The 6695-nt window shown below is 37.2% G+C and overlaps 1 long non-coding RNA gene across 1 annotated transcript; it reads right to left on the bottom strand.

Moving 5' to 3' along the window:
• Positions 1–620: 620 nt before the first annotated feature.
• LOC136790160 (uncharacterized) lies at positions 621–5865 on the bottom strand. The gene is made up of 3 exons (XR_010829597.1): positions 5246–5865; positions 4425–4489; positions 621–1676 (listed from the first exon to the last, which is right to left on the bottom strand). It is a non-coding gene; the product is annotated as an uncharacterized lncRNA (long non-coding RNA).
• Positions 5866–6695: the final 830 nt, after the last annotated feature.

Here is a 6695-nt window from a genome sequence, read left to right as displayed (position 1 = left end):
TAAGACAGGGAACGCAAGATCAAAGTTTTTGCCTTCTCTGGGTACCTTTACTCACCTTCCACAAGGACTGGAACTCATATGACAGTGAGCTGATCACACCCTAAATTCCTTCCTGTGCTCTTCTGACACACTGTAGTTTCACAACACAGGGTTGTGCCTAAATGCTATGACTCTGTATTCCTCTTCTACCAGACTGCCAAAGTGTTTGCAGTTTCTTCCTGGTATCATTATGAATTTTCCAAAGTTTTTGAGAGTTGTAATTTCTTGCTTGAATATGACTAAGTTGTGTGTTGTAATTCAGCTCTGGGGCCCCCAGCACATGAAGGACATGGACATATCAGAATGAGTCCAGAGGAGGGCCACAAAAATGATCAAAGAGGCGAAGAGAGCTGGGGATGTTCAGCCTGGAGGAAGAAGGCTGCAGGGAGACCTTATAGTGATCCTCAGTATCTAAACGTGGCCTACAAGAAAGCAGATGTGCTATTTGTCAGGGAGTGTAGTGATAGGACAAGGAGTAATGGTTTTAAACTAAAAAAAAAAAATAGATTTAGATTAGATATTAGGAAGAAATTCTTATTAGGGAGAAATTCTTTACTCTGAGGCTGGTGAGGCACTGGAACAGGCTGCCCAGAGAAGTTGTGGTTACCCCATCCCTGGAAGTGTTCAAGGCCAGGTTGGATGGGGCTTTGAGCAACCTGGTCTGGTGGGAGGCATCCCTACCCATAGCAGGGAGTTTGGAATTAGATGATCTTTAAGGTCCCTTCCAACCCAAACCATTCTATGATTCTATGATTAGAGAACTGCTCAGATGGACAAAGGAAAAATCCACATATTAATCAGCATGTAAAGCTCAGTTGCATAGCTGTAGACTGGTAAACAGTTACTGAGGTGTTACCTCGGTGGGTTTTGTCTGGAAACCAAATAGGCTATTCTTGGCTGGTTGGTTGGTTGGCAGTTGATTGGTTTTCTAGACAGCTCCTCTGTCTCTTCATTGACCTACACATGGATTTGGGTGCTATAAATTATAATAGTTATCTGCAGTGGGACCATGCAAATGCAACGAGATTCATCAGTATGCAAATTTTATACACGCTGGCTCATTTTTAACAGTTGATATAGGTTGTCCTATTTTCCATGTAATATCTGAATTTCAAAGACCATATTTCTGCTGTTGAATTGTATGCCAGAAATCATAACCAGAGCAGCAGGAGTATATAGCAGAAGTTGGCAGCTCTAATCCTGCTTATTTCAGGAAACTGGAAAGTTTGATACCCTAATATGCATAATATGCACCATAGTGCAAAGTTAGATACTTGTATCTTGTGATTAGAAAATGGTACCCATGAAGCAATTTCTCTGTCTACGGTCATTGACCCTATCAAGAAATAAAGTGAAAGGATGTATAATAAAAAAAAAATAAAAAATAAGCAAAGTGTGGTAATCTTATACAATATGTTTTATTTAGATTCTGTATTTAATTCCTTCTGCTTCCCTACATTTCAGACTTGTCTTCTCAGTGCATACTGAAGAGACTGGCATGTGTTGTGTATAGCAGATGGACGTGCCGTGGCATACACAGATTCTCACAGCACTTCTGGCACACACTTTATGCTGAATTTGCTAGCTAGCGAGGACTCCAGCAGCAGCTGCTTCACAGAAAATGTTGTTCACTGTCACTGTATTAAAAATAATTAGGCCGGGATGAATTAGTGAAACCAAAGAAGAAATGAAACAACCTTAGATCAAGCTAGATTCATTTTATTGATACATATTTCTAGACCTTGATTGTTTTTCATTTTAACTGGAAGATATGTTATTGATAGGAAGAAAATCAGTTCTCATCCAGAATCCTCTACTAAAGTACTGACTCAACAACTTATTCTCTTTGGAAACAGCTGTAGCAGCCCTGGTAAATTTTGCCCATGTTGGGAGGGCAGTCTCAAGCAAACTCCACTGGCAGATGCACATAACTTTTCTCATTGCTGTATCTTGTCTGTACTGAGGATTTATTATTATTATTATTATTATTTTCTCTTTTTCAGAGTAGGCTAGCCCTAAGTGGTTAAGCTTAGCAGACCAGCAGACCTTGTCTTCCTTTCTTCTGTGTAGTAGAAGTACTGATTTTAATCTCACTCTGTTTTTCCTTGGCATTGTTAATATGATCACAAGATCAAGGTTTGTTCATATACATACATCCTTAATGAACAAGAAAGCAAAAATAAGTGGTTACTATAAGGGGTCTTTCTTGTTAAATAGCTGGCCAGTGTGGAACAGAATAAAAAGGCTTCCTTCATAAAGAACACTAACTCATTTTATTAGTCCAATATTTTTTTGAAGGTAGAGTGAACAAACTGTGGACAGGTAAGAAAATTTCTTCTCTTCATCCCTTTCCTCCTTACATGCTTTAACAGCAATCTAGTTCTCTCAATAGATTGTAGCACTTGTTTGGTGATAAACTCTCATGGTTTTGGCTGGGATAGAGTTAATTTTCTTCAGAGAGGCTCACACGATGCTGTGGTTTGGATTTTTGATGAAAATACTGGTGATAACACACCAACGTTTCAGTTGTGGCAGAGCAGTGCTTATACGGAGCCAAGGCCTTTTCTTCTTCTGGGACTGCTTTTCTGCTGGGAGGGGACACAGCCAGGACAGCTGGCCCAGGCTGTCCAAAGGGATGTCCCACACCATATGGTGTCATGGTCAGTAATAAAATCTGGGGTAAAGGAGAAGGAGAGCCAGGGACGCTGGGAGTGATGTTATTTGTCTTCTAAAGAAACCATGATGCATGGTCCCTGCTTTCCTGGAAGTGGCAGAACACCTGCCTGCTGATAGAAAGTAGTGAACAAACTCCTTGTTTTGTTTTGGTTGCATGTAAGGCTTTTGCTTTACCTGTTAAACTGTCTTTATCCCAACCCACGAGTTCTTGCACTTTTACCTTTCTGATTTTCTCCCCCATCCCACCTGGGAAGAGTGAGTAAATGGCTGTGTGGGGCTCAGCGATCTGGTGGGGTTAAGCCACAACATAGACAAAGGTGGTACCTGATATTAAAATTTCATCATTAGATGTAATATACCCTTGTGTACCAAACTTTCAGTTCATTCCCACTGTAATTCCTCATTTGCAACGTCAGGATTTGATCCTCAGTTTAAGTCCCTGCTACACTGATAATTTTCTAGATGATTAGCAGTCATGTAGAGTCTTCTTGACAGTAAATCATAATAACAGATCATGTTCACAGCTTTTCCTTTAAGCTTTGTCTTTTTTTTAAGATTTATTAAAAACGGGCTAAACATGATTGCTCTGGTGCTTGTTGAATAATATCTCCTCATTAACTACATGCATTTCAGGTTTAATTTCATACTGAATACCAATAGCCCAAAATTTAACAAAGAAAATGACAAAGTAAGTACCTTGAGTTTAAGGCTAAAGGTAAGCACTCCAGCATTTCAGCATTAAAATTACTGTTATTAGTAGTAGTTGCTGCTGTAGTTGCTCAGGGGTCTTTCTTTGACTCCTCCAGTTAATACAATTGCAGGCTTACCTGTAGAACTACTGATTGCCAAGCATGCGAAAGGGTATTTAATGCAACTGACATTCTCTTCTGCTCTCCCATGACAGGATTAAGCTTGTAGTTCTTATTGGAAGTTGACCTATTCACCTCACCCTTATTTATGCACAGCATGTGCTGTTTCCTATGTAAAGATCTGCAAGAAAGTCTTGTTCTTTACCACGGAAAATAGCAAATGAAAAATCCCACTGCATAGATTTGTCTTTGTGGAGCCTACTTGTACTATAATTCTGTACATAACAGTATCTCAGGATTTGACCTTATGCATTTATATATATATATATATATATATATATATATATATATATTTGTTTTGTGTTATGTTGAGGATGCTTCACATCATATATACTTTCCCCAATGGAATATGTACATTTGGTATGTTTCCTTTCTAATACAAGGGAATGGGTAAGAACCAGATTATTGATTTGCATTAGAGCACTATAAAAATAGTTTCTGAGCTGTACAGTACACCTTATATATTTTCATTCTCTACTTCCTTTATGAACACAGATTTCCTTTGTAGATGACTCTCCACTTTAATGATTTGCCAATATTTTGCCTTCTTGTTGACCCCTACCTTATGTGAAATTCTAAGCTGTCATAGTATTAACTTTCTTCTAATATTAAGATCTGTTCATTTGCCACTGATTACTGGGCTGCCTATATGGAAAGTTACACAGAAGAACTAACGTTGAGCAGAATGAGTTACTGCATGAATGAGTTATCTGCATGAGCAGAATGAGTTATTTCTCACCTAAATTAACACAATCATTGAAAACACATTAGCACAAAGACCAAGAGGTGAAAGCAGACGGCTCAGTAAAACTTAGTAAAGCAATAATTTGATTTACCGACCCAAACTTGACCTGAGTGAACAGCTGTAGATTATGGAGAAGCAAGAGGAAGCAGATACATGCAGCCTGGGAATTGTGTGAAAGAAAAAAAGTATATATGTTAACACTCATTAAAAGCAAACTGATCTCTGTAGTCACAGAACAAGTAAGATCTCCTTATCATTATCAAGATCACTTTTCTTTATATTAAATTTATATAGCAAAGCTTTGTCTTTCTTCATTGGTCATTCTTTTTGGCAGAATGCAGAATGGTACCACAGGTGAGGTAACTCACACTTTGTCAGGTTGCTCCTTCTGATTTTTTTTCTAGGTCTGGATCGCACAGCTGCATTTCAGGAACTATTGCAATAGTTCTAGTAATCACATTTTCCACTGTCTTGCAGTGCTAACTTTGTTAACTGGTGTACAACTACACTAGTAATGTATCATTCTGACACTGTTGACAAGATTAGGCAAAGTGCTTGGAAGACAATAGTAGGTGTCTGCCTTCCCTTCCATAGCAATGTATCCAGAGTTTAAAGAAAGCTTTATGCACAAGATTTATGCCATATGACAAAGTAGACTCTCTTTTCCTTGGAGTTCTGTAAGCACAGCTAAGTGCAGAAGCATTAAAGATAAGGAAAAATACAGTTAGATGGCCCCAAGTGTAATAACAGCTACATCTCTCAAGAAATAAATTACCCAAGTGACATGGCAGACTATAGGAAATAAATAGGAGAAAATATATATCAGTAAATCAACAGAATTTCAAATGGCATTATGCTTCATGACTAGCTGAAACGAAAGTTAGAGTAGCAGCTGATACACTAATTCTTTACTCACCCTTATTGTCAGCTGGTGCCAAAATGATATTTTCTTGGTTTTGTTTTTTAACGGGAAAGCAGTCCATCTTGTGGCAGTAGAGTGACTTAGTGAAAGGATAGATATTAGTAAGAATGGAGTAGGGAAGCAGTTTTATTCCTAGCTCTGCAACAGGCTTCCTGTGTGACCTTGGACAAATGCCTTGACTGTTTCATGTCTCAGAATGTCCATCAGAATTCCTATCTGTGACCTGCAGATGATTATGGTAAATACTGTCCAGCCTGGCAATGTCACCCACAGTTAAGTTTAATTTCAATACGAGTGTTTGTAGATTTTAAAGCTTTTCCATATTTTTGTTGATTTCTAATTTTTTAATTTCTAATTTAAAATTTTGTAATTTATTTGAAATTTTAAAAATCTCCAGAGATCTTTAGTCTTTCAACTAAAATCACAGACAATATGTCTATACCTCATTTCATGTAAATCAATGTAATGTTACTGATTTTAATGTTGCTATATAAATATAAAGTTGCTGAGGATCTAGAAAAATTCCATTGATGTAATTCAAAATAATAATTCAAAATGGTCCATAAAAACAAAATGACAACTTTCAATAGGAAATATTTAATGAAAAGCAATAATCTGATACACACTTACCTTTACAGATGAAAATAAATAAATAAATAAAATCAAGTCTTGTTCTCAAGAATTTATCTTTTAAGTCATCTCTGTAGAAATGCTTTTAAAGTATCTATGCAGTGAATGACTCCAACAAAATAATATTTTTTTCTCATAACTCTCTATTTTTTTAATGCCTGTTGCTTAATAAAAAATGCCTGGGAACTCATGAGTACTTCGCCAAATCCATCAATAGTCCTATCATATCCGTAGAGGAAAATAAAAAGAAAATGCAGTGGTATCATCTACTTAGAAACCAGCTGCTCCAGTTGAGGGTACATGTTAAAGCTTCAGCCAATATTTTGAACTTTAACCTCTAGGTTAGAATCTTATCAAATTTGATTTTATGATCTTTATGAGAAAATATTGCAAATGCTCCAGCTTGGGCTAAATGGCATCGTCAGAATTTTCCTCTCACTAAGTGGCCTCAGCATGTCACTTGTATCCTGAAGGGAATAGACTGGCTCCCTGTCAAACATCAAATTGATTTTCAAATTGCTTTGATGGCTTATAAGGCAGTGCAGTTTGAGAAGTGTGTATTTATCAGAATTGCTTTCTCTGCATGAGCCCAGTCTCTCTTTGAGATCATAAAAAGCAAAGTAAATTGGCAATTCTGGAATGTACAGTGGGGTAAAAACTCAGGAACACATATTCAGCTGTTTTACAACTCAAATATGTAACTGATTCTCTGACCACAGTCTGTAATGTGACTTGAGCCATACATATTTATGTAGCATTTTGGACAGCTGTAAATGGTGAGTAGCATTTCTTTGTCTGTACATCTATATAATCA

Source organism: Anser cygnoides, chromosome 2 (genome assembly GCF_040182565.1).
Source record: "Anser cygnoides isolate HZ-2024a breed goose chromosome 2, Taihu_goose_T2T_genome, whole genome shotgun sequence".
Lineage (NCBI taxonomy): Eukaryota > Metazoa > Chordata > Aves > Anseriformes > Anatidae > Anser > Anser cygnoides.
Note: the sequence above shows the minus strand (reverse complement) of the source record. Positions and strands in the feature narration are given on the sequence as shown.